The sequence below is a fragment of the Ischnura elegans genome, chromosome 5 (assembly GCF_921293095.1).
Source record: "Ischnura elegans chromosome 5, ioIscEleg1.1, whole genome shotgun sequence".
Classification (NCBI taxonomy): domain Eukaryota; kingdom Metazoa; phylum Arthropoda; class Insecta; order Odonata; family Coenagrionidae; genus Ischnura; species Ischnura elegans.
In genome coordinates, this window is record NC_060250.1 from 29,526,446 (window position 1) to 29,544,017 (window position 17,572).

Below are 17,572 nucleotides of genomic sequence, written 5' to 3' on the forward strand. Positions count from 1 at the left end.
GGATTGAATAAAGATACTTATTAAAATATTTATTCAATGCATGGTGAGGAGTCAAGTTGAGGGAATTTCTCTAAGACGAAGCCAGAATAGAGTATTGGAATACACCCGTTTACCAACTAACTTTTCTGGGATGGAGCGTCCTTTCCTCGGAGTCGTTACACGAGTACATGCCATTTGTATCGAGTAATAAATTGTTCCATGGGTTCGAGCATCCTAACGTTCGAGCCTGTTATTTTTTTATTCTCAAGTGATTTTCTTTTTAGCTGGGTTGCATAGGAAGAATGTTTCGTTATGCTGTGGGATTGCTATTCATTCCATCGTAGAAACGATGACTGCGAGTGATGTAATTGAGAAGTGCGTTGGGTACTTTTTATTCCGGGCTCAATAATAAGCGAGGTATGTATTAATCACGTTAAACACTGTCCCTAAACTCTTACTTTTGCACTGATTTGGAGCAGTTGTGGGTCTACGGGGAGGGAGGGGATAAGGGGGCTATAGCCCCCCTCCTTGGATATCCAATTTACACTAGATACAATGGTAATATTTGTTCGGACCCCCACTACTGCTGGGAGGTCACCCCTTACTTAGCCGCCCCTTGTCCCTCTGCTGGATCCGCTACTGATTTGAACCATACTTTTTAAAGGCAGTGGGATATGGAAATTGAGTTGTTACAGAGGAAAAATATCAATCAAATGCATACTTTATGGGAGGAATGCAAAAGTTTTAAGAAAAATGGGAGATTGGTTTCCTAAATACCTCCTCTTGTAGATGATGGAAATAAATATCGAAGGGCAATTGGAAAAAATGGAATAGCAATGGAAGGCGCAGGACGAGAGGCTTGGATCAGATGATAAAGGATGTGCAAGAGAAGATTTATGTTAATGTTAAAAGATTAGCCGAGAGGACAACTGAGTGGAGAGTGGCGTCAAACCATTCTTCGGATTGCTGACTCATGATGATGACGATGAAGGGGTGCGTGAAAATGTGTGTCTGTGAACGGTATAAACGAACGTATGGGGCGTCGTTGGTCGTCTGGAGAGAGACGGACCTTTTCCCAGGGTCGATGCGTGCTTATTCCATCGCCTTGGGTGTCCCGACCTCTAGTCGCTCCTAAATGGTCCAGCAACGGGGTGCTGAAAGAAACACGACACGGTGGGGAAGAATAGGAGAGAGAAATAGAGTGGATATTGGTTTCCGTACCGCTCTCTGTGTGTGATAAAAATATGTTGCTCCACCACGGTAAGATTTATTCTCACGCTCCCTTATGTTAAAACTCGTGCTCCATTAGGAGATACTAAAGGTTGGAGTATAAATTACGACAAATGAAGGGCAGTGAGAGCTGGGCTAGATTCTAAAATAATTTCATGAAGGTGAATTCTCCAAGCGATTCTTTGAATAAATCGGGTGTATTATTACCTTGTTGAAGATGAACCTGCATATTGTCCATTTTTTTTGCTTAAAACAGTAAACAGGGAAATCATATTTACTTACATAATTTTACTTATAAACATATGAAAAACACAACCTTAAATTCTACTTAGGGTGATAACTCGTCTTTCACATAGAAATTTTACACGTATAATCATGTTTTCCTTAAAAATTGGTCACAATCGTCCGTGACGTCCGAAATCCACTGAAAATTAAGTGTTTGCGCAGGCGGTCACTATAATCGACAGGGTATTGTGGTATCTTTAATTGCCGGTCACTGTACCAGCGTGGCGCTAGATGTTTATATTAAAACTATTAAAATACCTTAAAAACCTTTCATCTTAAGGATGACCAAGAATTTACGGCCGAAAAATGACTGAGATATGTGTTATCAGCCTCAATGGTTCCCTACGAATGGATTGGTCTTGCTTATGCTGCGAACGGTTTTGGATTTCTTCTATTGCCGATGTATTATTAGGGCTCACTAAGTAAGATCAAAATTCTAAACCAGCAATGCCATACACACTTAACCGTGATCACTGACATTCAATGATATATAAAAGCAAGTAAAAACGTACATCTAATTGAAAAATGCTCTTTCAGTGCTCTAAAATGTAAGTGAAAACTTAACATTTACATTTGTTACAACTCTGGGAAGACCATCTTGAAATGATCATAAGTGAGCTAAGGCCACTATTGTGTGGACAAAAAAATTTCTTCATCTTCTTTGGTTGATCGATTAACGCGATTACATTGACCTACCACTACATATTCAATAATGGTATGTTGAAAATTTATGTTTTTGCAATGGTGCCTTGGAATATATAATATACCTACTGTGAGAGATAAAGTTGAAATTTCAACGAGAGCGATTAAGGGTCACTCCGTTGGTTGAGAAACTTCCTTGACCCATAATATCATCTAGAAGTATTGAAAGTCGTCCTCTCTGAAGATGAAATACCTACACATGGGGATGAGGGATTTGGTAAGGGTGGGGTCAGAGAAACGTGCTCGTAGAATGGGGAGAGATGTGGCTGAACGTAATGAAAGTGAAGAGTCATCCGCCATGTCCATTTTCAGTCCACGCAGTCGGGCGAGCAACGTGCCTTCCTTCCTCCGATGACAAGACCGGTTTCCTCTCACCGAAAGAATGTTAAAGGGAATGTCCCGTTCGGAACATTACCACCAGGGGCACAGCTGAGACAGAAAGGCCACTACAATTTATAACGTCGATAACAGCGACCGCTACTAGAATGAATCCCAAGTTTACGCGACAAGTTAACAACATACCGATTGCCACTGAAACGAAAGCCCCAAGTCCGAACGACAATTTATCAAGCGTGTAAGTCACACTCGACCGAACAAGCGAAAACAAGAGTGAAACATGGAGCGTAGGCATCGGCGAGGCTTTTTTTTTCTCTTTCCATTTTGAAACTCTTCCACACCTCTGATCCAACTGCTCCAAAAACATTTGCTCAACCTTCTCTCCCACCAGATTGAGCACAAAAAGTCATTCCATTTTTCAACCAATAGCCTATCAGAGCCATATACGCTGTCTATTAGAAGCAGTAGTCGGCTTGGAGCCAATTGCATGTTTTATGGTGATTTTGGTCAGCTCAACTACCACTGATGGCTTAGTGCCAATATAATCCAAAAATACTCGCTCGAAAAAGTCAAATTGTAAGCCCACATACGAAGTTGATAGAGAATATTCTTTATGAATTATTAAATTTATTTATTTACAAACATGGCGTTGACGAAGAAATGGTATTCACATGTGAGTGTTAAATTTTAAAGCAATTCGTGTGATCTCAGGAAAAATTTTAATTAAATTACAGAGTATTTATTGGTTTTACCGTGATCATATACCTGAAAAATTTAGCTGACATGTGTAAATGAACTGATAACAATTAAATGCTAACTAAAATTAATTATCGCATTTTCTGTGCTAAATACCTAAGGTTATTTGAGGTCTGTAGATATTTTCCTATAAATTATTAAATTAAATAAGAATTACATATTGATAGCAAAAAACAAACATCTAAATTTAGGATATTACATATCTTTTATTACCATTTTTTAATTCGCCCTGGATACGCAGTAAGTAGGAAAGATCTGTAGGCTTGAAAATAAAAAGGCAACAACTAAAAATTAGCATTTATTTAGTTGTTTCATTTTTTCACGTCTACATATTGTGAAATGTGAGGATATTATTATTATGAAATTGAGTTTACAGTTCACTAACATAATTAGTTAATGGCTCGTATGAATCTGGGTGTTGAGAGTACAGCTGGCCATTAAAATACCATTATCTATGGGTGAAACAGATGGATAATTGATTTTTACGCAATAAATTACACATGAAAATAAATTTGAACCATTGACGTCATGCATCTCTGAAAAATAGCGGAGGTCAAAAACGCATAAATTTTAGAATGCAACGAATCATTCGATTGCCGGGTAGCCATAAATCAGATTGACATGCAATAACATGAGCGGATTAGTGGCTCGTTTTATCGACTCTTCATTTAGGAATATCAGCAACCAGTACGTATTGCATGTCTTTTTGGTGCGTATTTTTCAGAAAGCTCAATTTTAATGTTTTTCCGCTATCCGATGCATCAGCAGATTCCAACCAGAAAACATCATTTCCACGATACTCTGGGAAATACCAAAAAATAATAATAAAGCTACCTACGTCGTTTTAATGATATGATTGAATTGTATTAATGACCATGGCCAGAGTAGATTATGAAACCAATGGACAATCGATAATTCGGGAAAAACATTCCGTTAGCGTAAACTTAATTGGAAAAAGGGCAATTAAGTTAACTGAAAGAGATTGCAGCACTTTATACTCTCTCTCCACATATATAAAATTGATGTAAATAATTGAAATAATGATACTCTATTAGAAGTGATTGGTACCCATTATTTAGTGAACAGAAAAGAAAGCTCATAAGCACGTTCAATTACTGCCGGCCCAGACAATACGACCATATGTTCGTATGACCTTCCTGGGGAGGGGGAATATGAATCCCCCGTGGAGTGGTGGGCAAAAACTCTTAATGGAACTATTTCCCCACAAACCTCCATTGCAAAAGTATTATCTGTCCATCACAATAATTTTCAGTCAAATCCTACTGCCTTAATAGCTAAACCTTACAGAAGGTTAACGACTTGACAACTTTAAGATAGAACATCGCCCACTCCTTTTTCGAAAATCATTAAAACCGTTCCATTTGCGTCAAGCGAAAAGTTTAGTCTAAAGGTTTAAGGACATATGGCGGAGAATTGATGATGTACGGTGTCATTAAGGAGATACGAGCATCCGATGGTTACAATACAGTGACCAGTTTGGCATTAGATGGTGCTCACAGGTCACAACGCTATAACAGGCCTCTCAGAGCAGGTTTGCAGATTGCAGCAAAAGCAAGAAGAAGTGCACGTGCTTAACTTAGACCCGTGCTAACATGGTCACCTTTAACGTAGAACGCTTTACCGCCGGAATGTAAGTATTTTAACGGAAAACTTCGAAAAAAATCCGATTAGAAAAATGTTGAGAACAAGATGTGAGGGCTCAGGGGAACCCTTCGAGGATACATCTCACTGGGGCCAGGACCCAGCAATCGTGCTGATTCGTCCGATCACCTGGGGAGGAGGTTGGATTGGAAGAAGCAAGGAAAGAGTCGCCGCCGCGATAAGGAGCCCGTCGACGCCTCTGGGATAGGGAAATGGTTGGAAGGGATGGGACGGGGTAAAACACGGGGTATTTCTGTCTTGCACGACCAAAACATTTTAAAGACGATAATTTATTATTCTTGTAAAGTCATCGGTCATAAGAAAACAAACATATGGTATGCTTAAATCCAAATGCTAATTCCTAAAAGAGAGAATAATGAAATAAACCCATGAAAAACTGACACATAATTTTGTTACAATCATCATAGGCATGTAGTAAATGACAATCTATACATGTAAAAGAAAGTCGAAAATCATGTTAGTTAGAACGCTTATAACTCGAGAACGGCTGCAACGATTTTAATGGTATTAGGTTCCTTGGATTCGTCTCAGCCCCGGATAACATATAGGACATTATATTATAAAAAAGGATAATTTCACACAAAAATTCATCTCTTTCTTAGTGACATGTTTTAAGGAGTCAGTGACGCAACTGTTAATATAGCAATTTGCAATATGCTGTTGAAGAGACATACCAGGATACCATGATATTTTTGTATTTATTTTTTTTAAACAGTTTGTTAAGCTGATTATTGTTAGGAAAAAAATTTTAGTTTATGGTGGATATAAAAAGTGTATGGTGTGTTGTATTTCTCTGCGAATTAAACTGTTCACAATCTGGACTAAAGGACTCTATAAGAATATATATTTTATCAGGTTATGGGAGCCCAGGAAGCCTTTGGTCTAAATTGGATATTCTGAATTGGAAATTGAATTTAAAATGGCTGATGATGAAGGACTTAGGCACCATGTATCACTTTTTGATGGAACCAATTACAGTAATTGGAAATTTAGAATGGAAGTTTTCCTAGATAAAAAAAACTTAATTGAATTTGTGGAAGAGCCATTATATACCAAACTTGCACCTTTTATTGGATCAAAGGAAGACAGTGAGGCTGATAAAGTTGAGAAACAAAAGGGATACACGGAGGTTCAGAGAAATGCTAAAAAAATTTGAAAGCCTTACAGAACTTGTGCAGAAAATATCAGACAGTCACTTAGAATACATAAAAGATAAGGCCACAGCATTTGAAGCCTGGGAAACACTGCAGACAATATTTGAGCGGAAAAGTATCACAAATCAAATAAAACTAATGAAGAGATTGCTCTGCATGAGATCCAATCCATCTCAGGATAAATTGGAAGCTCACTTCTTAAGGTTTGATAAAGCTATAAGAAAATTGAAAACATCAAGAAAAACGATGGAAGAGAATGACATAATTTGCCACTGATTATTAACTTTGCTTAAGGAATATGATGCAGTTGAAACAGCACTTGAGACTATCCGTACTGAAGAATTAACTCTATCTTTTGTAAAAGGTGGATTAATAGATGAGGAAGCCAAACGAGGAACAAGCAAGCAAAAACTCATGTGTAAAGACCAGCCGATTTCAGTATTGGCTGCCCAGTCAAAAGGAAAGTATATAAGTGAAAAACATATGAGAAATCCTATTAATTTTCATGAAAATCCACAGGAACAAAGGTATAAAAAGAAGAATGATTTCCGACATTCACAGTAGGAAATACCAGCTTTCCCTTTTAAATGTCATAATTGTGGAATTGCAGGCCACAAGAGAGCTCAATGCAGAAAGCCTCAACAACCATTTCGACATTATAGTGGTGGAGTTAATCTGGCTGACTCCAGTGATCAAGGAAAAGCCCAATGGACAATTGGACTTGGGTATAGATGCAAAAAAGCCAGTAATCTTGTTTGAGGACAATCAGTCCTATATTCACTTATTGTTCGAACATAAATACCGTAGAATGAAACATATTGAGGTGGAGTATTATTTTATGTGTGATCTTATTCAGAAAAAGATTTTTAATGTAACATATGTGCCATCAAGTAATCAAAAGGCTGATATCACAGAGTAGGGATATACAGAGAGGACAAAACGGCTGAAGGCGGTAATAAGCTCATTGCGCATTTCACCATGTTCTAAATAAGGATACGTGGCTTGAGTTGCTATCATTCGCGCTTGGCGTGGAGCATTGTCGCACAATTTTTGTTTTATTCCTCCACTCTTGAATGCTTTCACGTTGTGTGCTAGTGTTTTAAAGAAACGTTGAAAATGAACGAAGTGGAAAATAAGACGAGAAGAAAAGGTTTTGCTTGGTGTTCAGCCATTAACTGCAAAAATAATGCGGGCATGACGGAAGCAAAGTTGAGTTTCTTCAGTTTCCCTAAAGACCCTGTGAGGTAAGTAATTTCATTTTTTTCTTAGTTACATTGCTGATCGAAGAAACTAAACTTATATTCGAGTATTTTTTTGCATGTGAAATGAAATTGTCGAAAAAGTTTAATAAGAATTTGTGGTGTTGGCGCAGGTCCAAGGAATGGGTGATTCGATGTCGTCGGTCGGATTTGGAAAACAGGACTGTCAGTTATTTACATAATAACTGCCGGATTTGTAGTGTCCACTTCGAAGGGGTAATGTTCCGGAATTTTTTGAAAAACCGACTGCATAGCCATATTTGAGAAACATAGTAAAGACCCCTGATTGAAGACATGTATTGAAAATAATGCCGAGTGGTTCGGCAACATTTTCTTTTATACTTTTGTGTAAGTTGTTATAAAGACCATATATATCCTTGGAGTTTGAGATATTAAGTGAATTTATTATTGTTATGACTTCACAGGGTGTTATCCACTTCTAATAAAACTGGTGATTACTTTCAGTTTTTTTCTTAGCAGCTAAAGAGCGTTACTTTGGTCAGTATAGTTGGTAATGATATCCTCCACAGATTATAAAGAATTTGTTGAAAGTATCCAGTGATATAGACTGCTTCAGAGAGCCCTTAATTTTCCCTGTTTCTTTCCATGTAATTGTAACAGTAGCTTTCTGTCATTTTCATCTTATAAGATCAGTGTAAGGAAATAATTTTATTTCTAATGCTTTCTAACTCTGGGGTAAATCAATTATTTTTACTTTTAAGCTTACTTTTTTTGTTTTTCTGATAGCATTTCTTAAGTAAACACATCTTTGAGAACCCCATAAATTCAGTAAATAAAATTCTAAAATTTTGCTCCAGGAAAAAACTGCAAAATCCAGTGTAGAAATCCACGATATCACATTATATGCTATTAGTCAATCTTTCGAAGGGTAAAGCTGATGGTGGGTAGGTAAGCAGATGGTATGGACCTAATTTTTAGCTGGAATATATTAAGGGGGAAAAATATAGTCACCAGATAACTCTAGTTACATCTTTTTAAAGTCACGAAAAATAAGTGCACTGCATTTGTCAACTTATGAAAGTACATCATCATCACTTTGTGTTTCCTTCACATTTTAATGCCAAACCGTGCGATTTGGCGTTCCTTGCTCTACCTTTATTAATAAAGAAATAATTAGGCTACTTTGAATTTGAAATCCTCTTTTTTCGGTGGATGATAAGTCTTTAGCACAATTTGGTTTGAATGTACCGCATAATTTTACTTATTTTCAATATGGCCGCCGTGCGCATTTTTCATTACAGAGAAACCTATGGTGCAGCCACCTAATGTCCCCTCTGTATATATCTACTCTGTGCTGATATGTTAACTAAGCCACTTGGCACCACACGTTTCTGTATATTAAGGGAAAAAGTAAATGTGTAACAAGAATTGTCAAATTAAGGGGGGGGGGGGGGTGTTATATAGCAATTTGAAATTTGCTGTGGAAGCAACATACCAGGTTACCATGAAATTTTTTTATTTATTATTTTTAAACAGTTTGTTTATCTGATTGTTGATAGGAACGAAGTTTTAGTTTGTGGTGGATATAAAGAGTGTACGGTGTGTTGTGTTTCTCGGTGAATTAAACTTCACAATCTGGACTAAATGGCTCTATAAGAATATATATTTTATATGATGATGATTTTCATGTTGATGTTTTTCAGATTGCCATCTGGATTTGATTGGAAGTCCTCGTTGAATATGGTCCAAGCTTTTCCACAAGAGGAATGGATTGAAGAGTTCATCAGTTTTGGAAGCCAGTATATCCACTATCTTGACGTTGGGCCATGCCCCCTTGCAGGTGATAGTCCCTATTTTTTTTTGATAGTGGAGTACTTTCCTCCTCATCGGCGGACATGTCACTATCCAATACTTGCTTTACCTCCATGATCAAACTATATGTTTCAGGGCACATTTATGTGTTAAATACCACACAGGTGTAATTTACTGACTGGTAAGGCTCAAGTATTCCCTGAGATGCAGAAATCTCATAGTTGGACTGATAAATGAGAAGGGAGTGGTCTATGCAGCTTTCAAGGGACCCGTTTGTGCTACATTCAAGCTGAAGGAGCAGACGATATGGTATCCTAGCATCAGTGTCATTGGTCAGCCTAAATGAACCCACTGCGGGATGAGTCGCTATGAAATCATCAATGAGGATATAAGATGGTTCCATCTGTGAGAATGTGTTCCTGCATAGGATTTCAGCATATATTTTGTACTCTTTCTGATAGCTTTCAAAATCATCATCACCATGTTCAATGGATTGTTTGGAACACACATTCATACCAGCTGGTGAAAAGTCAGTATTTTCCTCCTCATAATATCCATTCCCTTTTTCAATTATTTTCCTCAGAGCAGGGCTTCTTATTACTTTTGCAGTAATCGTTACTAACTCATAATTGTAACCACAGACCCAATTGATAAGTCGGTCAAAACTACAAATTAAATTATTTGTTTTGTTTTTACCAATTTAATAACTGAACTTCGTAGCAATGTAACATTTTTATTACTAAATATATTCAAAATATTGAAATTGCATTTTAAAAATTTAATTCGAGTTGTCGAGTTGACTCCTCACTACCGTGTTTGTAAACATATATCCAACCAATTGTTGACAAACGGTAATGTAGAAAAATCGAGCAGTTTGATTGCACTTCGTCGGAATTTTGCAAATTACTTTCATTGGAAGGTGAGCTCATCAACCAAGTGTTCCAGAATATGATTGATCACCACAAAAATCAAAATAGGTTGATGGAGCGAACAATTTTGACGGCCTAGAACGAAGATGAGGATTACTCAAACTAGGTAGGTAAATCAGGATCAAATAGTTGGTACTCTGCATGAATTCAAATCTTTTAACTGCGTAACAAACGAAGACGAAATCACCAGCTATCTATCTGAATATTTTAAGTCCATGGACATACTTGGCTTACCAAGGCACGATTTACAGCTAAATGTAGGCTCTGTATTCATGATCTTTCGAAACCTAAACCAACCATATCTATCCAACTAGCGCGTTTGCGTTTGGTGATTTAAAAAAATATATAATGAATGTGATTCACGCGACTTTATTCAAAGGAAAACTAAAAGATGAGATAGTTCTCATTCCGAAGATTCCATGATCCCAACTTATATGCCCTTTTGAGCTAGGCGTATTCAATTTCCAATTCGTGTTGCATTCGTGATAACGATTAACAAATCGCATGGTCAGTTATTCAGTTTTTGTGATCTTTGTGCTCATGTGCTAATGAAAACCCATGATTTCCTCATGGTAAATAATATGTGGTATGTTTACGAGTAGATAAACCATCCGCTGTATTTATTCCTTCACTTCAAGAGCGCAGCTAGGAATTAAGGATAGGGGTTTTTAGGCGCAGCTAATACTATGGGTCTGTAGGGTATAGAAAACTCGCTAAGGTAAGCAAGAGGTGTGGGGGCCATCCCCCAGACATTTTTTAAGATAAATGGTTCAAAATAGTGGGTTTTGCGGCTATGTGAATAGCTAAATATGTTTTGTTTGTTACTCATCCGTCCCGCTAATATTAGTAACAAAAGTGTTTATAAAAAAGTTCTCTGAGCTCTTGGGGGGTTTTAACCCCACCAAAAAAAAACCCCTCACTGCGTCACTGCTTCGCTTCGCTATATTTATTTAGTTTCACCCGTTTATCTTACGTCTGATAAAAATACAAAAATGTTATCAGAAGGTGCTTGACGCAAGACATTAAACCCGAATGTGTAGGGCACACCGTGGTGCGATTACGCATGCAGCACGTTTACGCAGTGCATTTTTTCCAAACAGAGATACTATAACTGGCGTGCCTAATGTCATTTGATACGAATGCTGCTTCATAGGGGCTTTTCTTAGACGATTTTTAGCATGAGTCAAGCGTCGGTCTGGCGTTGTGTTAACCTCCCCCGTGAACGGGCCAAGTTTACGCAACGGACTTGGACCTAAAAACATTTTTTACGGTTAATAACACAAATACCCAACAACTGAATCCGTAAAATTTTTATTTCATTAACTGCTTTATAAAACCACAATGCCCAAAATTTCTTTAGCTAAAACGTGAGAAAATTCATTGAAAAAAATCCGCGTAAACGATCTCCGATCCACCCTATGTAGATAAAATAAAGAAAATGTGTTTATGACATGCAATTTTGTTACTCATTTACGTATTTTAATTGAATTTGTATCCTTATTTTGCCATAATAAATTAAACATGACTAAAAACGATACAGCCGCTCTTGATTTATAAATGGTGTAACTAAACTGTAAGTTAATTGATTGTTAGGCGGTACGAAGTTCGCCGGGTCAGCTAGTTGAACATAAAATATTATTTAGTTATTCAAACTAATATTTCAGCAGCAATGAGTTTTACAAATTACAGAATTATATGTATTATGGCAATATTTAGTCTGAAATTCTAGAATCATAATTTAAGACGTAAACATCAATCGGTTGGATAATTATATTCCTAACATTGCACAGAAAACGGTACACAAAAAATAAAAGGACTTTGGTTGACATGTCCGACTAACGAACAGTATATTAAAATATACATTTTTTTAACATTTATTAGAAAGTCATTGGCTCTACGGTGGGTTATGCTGGTCGACTGACGAATCAGACCGACTGGAAAGCTGGCCAAAATAATTGAACTGAATGAACCGTCGTTTCTTAATTCAAGGCATGAGGTTTCGTTGAGCAGACAGTGGATGCTTTTTACGCCCAAAAATGGGTTCCCTGATGCTGAGGATGAAGTTTGTGGAAATTTGCCCGGGGTCAATAACCTTTGCCTCTTTCGCAGCCGCGCAAAGTGGCTGCTCGGGCATTCCCTCTGATAAGATGAGAGTGGCCACCTCACCGGCGAGGTCGTAAACGGCTTTTATGGGCGAGAGCAAATCCCCGCCGACCTCCCCCCTGCAAATACCGCGAGCGCTCCCTGCGGCCGGCTGTTTACGAGACGTTAGTTCCGCTCGATGCCGCCAGGATGGGAGATGAGCGCAACCCGCGGGCACGTGGCCCGCGCGATTGGATTGAAAGAGGCAGAGTCGAAATTTACTGCAATCCGAAAGTGCGCACATTCCCCCAGGATGAGCGCCACGAAAAGTCTTCGCGGCAAAGTGTTCCACCAACTAGCACCTCCTTAAGGTACGTTTATCGTTCAGAGATGATCGTGCATCCTTTTCTTAGGGTCATATTTGTTCATGAATGGGGCTCTTATCCTCCGAGCGTCTGCCGCTGTAGTCGTAGACGATGATCTAGTGCTCCTAAAGACCACATGGTTCGAGGATAGTAATGATCGTATGCGAAACGATTATCTGACTCATGGCTTAGTTGCTACTGGTAAATGATCTTGTAGTGGAAGATTAAAACAATGTAGAAACGTACAAAAGTACTACTAATAACTTTGAATTTAAACATTATTAATTCCGAAAACTTTACTGTGTTATTTTTCCATTTCCCCTTCGCTTAACTGATCCTATCCCACTAATTTGAGTATTTAGAATACAATATTTCGTTCCTGGCCTGAAGTACCTTGATATTGGAACTAGGTGCCGAAAGCTTGGCCGGAAAGAAATGTGATGAAAAATATAATTGTATTGGAATTAATGATAAGTTATTATTTTTTCATCTCCAGGCATATAATGAGAGGAGTCATGATTGGAAATGTAGTTCCCAATATCAACTTTGCAATAACCATGGAGGCAAATTTTATTTTATAAAATCCCCAAGAATATGAAGTCGAAAACATGGCAAGGAAAAGTTTTTGCTGATATAAATAGGATTTACCTCAAATGGCCCATATTAAATTGTGGATTCACATCACTACTAGGAGCTGTTACGAAAAGTATTTAAACTTCAGCCAATTTTTCCTTCATCTAAACCCCACCATTCCCTTCCATAAAAGCAAACACGTTGCAAGAACGCTCAACTACGTTCCATATGTAAGCGGAAATATGGAGCGCAATTTCTGAAAAGCCATAGGAAAAAATTAAAAACGAATTGAACCATGTGCTAATTAAAAATAAAGCTAAGCTAAAGTGACTTTTAATCTTCCAAAAATTTCTATGGCATCAGTCATATTGGTTAGTCAGCTCGTCTTTGACATAGTTAACAAATTACGAATATTCTGAATGCATTAACTATACATTAGGTATGTGAAAGTAGCGCTTTTTGATCCCGAGTCGAGAATCGAGTTGAGTTGAAAACTACCCGCGAGTATCGAGTCGAGTATAATGATTTTTGGAGAGGCAATTAAACACTGCATGCTCCCATATATTTTCATTTTTCAAATCCCATAATTAATTTTCTATTCCAAATGATTAGCTTGATGTAATGAGAAAAAGATAATGTGTAAGGCTGATGGTAATTGTGCCAGAATCACGAAATGAATTAACATTCTTTTTTATTAAGCAGTTTCATGGGCACAATTGAAATGAATTTATCTCTAGTAATATGTCGGCATTTTAAGTCATATATTTACCCAAACTGCTACGAAGAGCTCTGAGTAAAGGTATTTGCACAGCTATAATGCAATTTTCTTCGTAGGTAAATGAATCATGTAATATTTGATCCTTTCAATTTCTCGTTCAGAAAAACCATTACTTCTACATGCTCAGGCAGTAGGTTTTGACGTCTACATGTTAAAGTAAAACTGCCAGAAGAAAATTGCCTTTCGCTTGAATATAATTCGAATACTGAATTTAGAAAAAAAAACATATCCGCACATTATTCACAGAACTGAAGTCAGTTCAAACATAACTGCAGTATCATTGTAATCATAATTACATTGTACTAACCTTGCTCTCATAAAAAAAACTTTCTTTTTGACCTGACCTCAGGAATTAAGCGAAAACTAAACCACACCCATGGAGCTATTTTAGAAGCGGCGGCAGTATGCAGTGCGGTCACTGGTTTCCCCACATCCACTGAAAAAACCGACCGCAGCAGGATGGAAGGACGCTAGCGTGGCGAAATGCAGGCTTGGAAAGGCTATTCAACCAGGCACACGTCCACCTCTTATTAACTCGGTCCCGGCACTCTCGAACCTATCTGGTCAATTTAATCCAACCCGCCGGATTAAAGTTAATACCTCCAGGGTCCCCCTTGAAAACTCTCCCCGAGTAAAGATGCAAAATACAATGGGCGTTCATTTTTCCCGACGAGAGGCCCGGGATGGGTTTTTGCATTCTAAATAACAAGGAGCTGCTCCGAGAATAAAATAATGTTCGAGCAATTTGTTACACTGCCAGCGGGGTAGGACACTCGTCTCCCTCCGTATAATTTAATAACTCCGTAATTCCGCAATAAAACTCGGGCGTAAACATGAAAACCGGCGGAGTTTGGACCTTCGGGCCTTCTGGGGCCCTTCATTGATGATAGAGGGCCCCGCGGTGAATAAATCTTCCAACCAACCCACCCATTCCTTTGAGACCTTGACACAAAAAGGGTAACCTGAAATAAAAAAGGAAAGGTCAGCAAGGATTTGAGAGTAAAGAGCGGCGCCCTGTACCCTCTACCGGTCGAGAGTGGAACCAGCCGCGGGGCAGGTGAAAAAGAAGAGACGGAACAGAGCTGCCGCGAGCGGTTGGAGGGTGAACATTCGCATCTCCAACTACTGGCTCACAAACGCGTGGAGGCGCTCGAGGTGCTGCCCGGATAATTAGACTCAAAATGCTTCCTTCTCCATTTCATGTACCCTCCTCTTGAAGCCAATTAAGAAAACGGAATAATGGAACATAAAAAGGATATAATTCTAATTTTTTTGTGTGTGAAATATAATGAAATATGAAATGTTGATGCTATTAGGCCGAAGATAAGGAAAAGTTCTTGGCTCTGTCGAAAAAATTTGACAGTCTGGACGCATCCTTTACTTTAATTATAAATAAAGAAAAGCTAGAACACTAAGAGTATTCAATTTTTTACTAAAAATACATTTACATAACCTACATTTTCTGATGCTATTTGTTGCAAAGACTTTATTAGTTATTATTAGTTATCATAATTCAAAGAAAATAATATATTTGAATCTAAGAATAAATAAGCGCAAGCAATACCTTCTTTCATTATTTCCTTAATTCGAATTTGAATTAAAATGAGATCATAAAGAGTTGTTACCGGAATTGTCCGATTAAAAAATGAAGTTTTGTCATTCCCGCATGGTGGCATTGAACCTCAACTGGGCTGTAGAAAATGTTTCAATCGATGACGAGAAACTGAATAAATTGATCTAACCAACAGGTATTAAGGTATAATTGATGGCTCAACATTGATTAATCTTAAGCTACCGTTCTAGATATGTTTTTAGATTCTCATACAAAGCATAATGAGAGAGTGTATTAGTGAGAAGCTGTCACAAATTTAAAAAGTATGAAGTAATTGACAGGCGTCCACTAAGAGTCCTAAAATAACACTATTAAAGCTTCACCTCCCTAAAAGAAAACCGGGAGGTTAAAATTATCCTAAACCTATGCGTATAATAATTTTTATCACTTGCGGTCCTGAGATTTTCGTACAGCTGTTATTTTCCGAACATGATAAATAACTCAATCAACAAAAAGAGTATATCTATTGAAGTAAACATGCTTTCATTTGTTACACTACAAAAGGGAAAATATCAACACTCTTTTGGCAAATTTGAGGGCTCAATAATGCCTATATTTCGTCGATAACATGTTTTAATGCTTGAGATTAGTATAAGAGCAAATATTATGAGATATTGTTGGGTACCGTGCTCCATGCATTAAGGTCTCCTAACCTAGGCCGACCGCAATGCTAATGCTACACGGTGGTTGCAGTCTGCGTAGGATACAATATTACTGATTCTTGTTGTGCATAAATAATATAATTTTATCGGTAATCACAAATTTCTAGGCCATAATTGCAATGGACGAAGTCATAAAAAGCGTTACCTGATATAATAAAAAGGAGTTGAATACTGAGGACATGCAATGCACATACTTACCCAGAAACAATTACTTCTTGTATTTGACTAAAATCAGCATTTGAATTATGACTTTATAGTAAAACTAAGTAGAATGTATGGATATAAAACATATGAAGAAAATTTTTTGAACGAATCATTTCAGATATCTGGGATTCTCCTACTTGTAGATCATAAAAGATACTAGACCAACATGTCTAATACACTTTTTCTAAGAAATGCAATTTTGTATTTTTGATCGCTTTTTTCTAAATCGAACTTTTCTTAATTTTATATCTTAGCAATGACAGAATATGGAAAAACTTTAAGATGAATGAATAGTCCCATATCCATGTCACCAACAGTTTTAATTTTAGCACATAAAGAGAAGAAAAATCTGAAATCATGCGATCTCATTGTACCATAAAATGTTTTATGCAAATTTTAAAAATCCTCCTAAAACTTGTACATATACCTGAGTCATAAGGAATATATTGCCATTTACTATTTTTCTAACTCTAGATTTTGAGGATGGAAAAGAAAAAAAATTGAATAATATGGTTTTAAAAATAAAATTTTTCGATTATGGAATAGGAAACAAATATATTTCTCTACTAATTCCTTCTACATGTGTGAACTGTAACAGAATATTCAGCTATATGCACTCAATATATATCTTTACTTCACACTTTTGTGAGGAATAATACTGTTTACAATATAGATTTAAGATATTGTAACGTCTAAAAAAATACTCCTGCCAACTTGACAACTATTAGATTGAGGCTGACTAGAAAGTTCATGGTGGCGGATAAGGCAGCGTTTTGCCACGCAATTAGTATCTTAAGTAAAATATGGTGGTCACAGTGGTAATTTTTACACCGAGAGTTATTAGTAAAGCCGCAAAAATCCAGGGGGAAGGCTACAACTATTTTATCTGGAACACTGTCTTCAACTCAAGTAAAATGAACCAACCACCGATATGAACATCCCACCTCTTCAATACACACCCACCCCGACCAATCATTCCTTATCCTGTAGCAGTTTTATAATTTTCAGAATAACTATTTCCTAGCTATTCGTTTTCAGATAGGTAAAGAGTAGACAAGGTTGTCGACGGAGAGATAAAAATTAAGGGTTAGGGGATTCCAAAAGCTGTTAGGTATAGAGAATGAGGGGTGCTCAGCGGGGTAATGGAAGAGAGGTTACTCGGCTCATGGGTGGAATGAATTACGGTTACGTTTGAATAAAATTCAATGCT

At 37.4% G+C, this 17,572-nt stretch overlaps 1 protein-coding gene and 1 long non-coding RNA gene across 2 annotated transcripts in view; one reads left to right on the plus strand and one right to left on the minus strand.

Moving 5' to 3' along the window:
• Positions 1–17,572, minus strand: part of LOC124158644 (metabotropic glutamate receptor 2-like) — a 630,302-nt gene that overhangs the window by 443,822 nt on the left and 168,908 nt on the right. The window lies entirely within an intron of this gene.
• Positions 8,981–9,858, plus strand: LOC124158645. The gene is made up of 2 exons (XR_006864849.1): positions 8,981–9,185; positions 9,293–9,858. It is a non-coding gene; the product is annotated as an uncharacterized LOC124158645 (long non-coding RNA).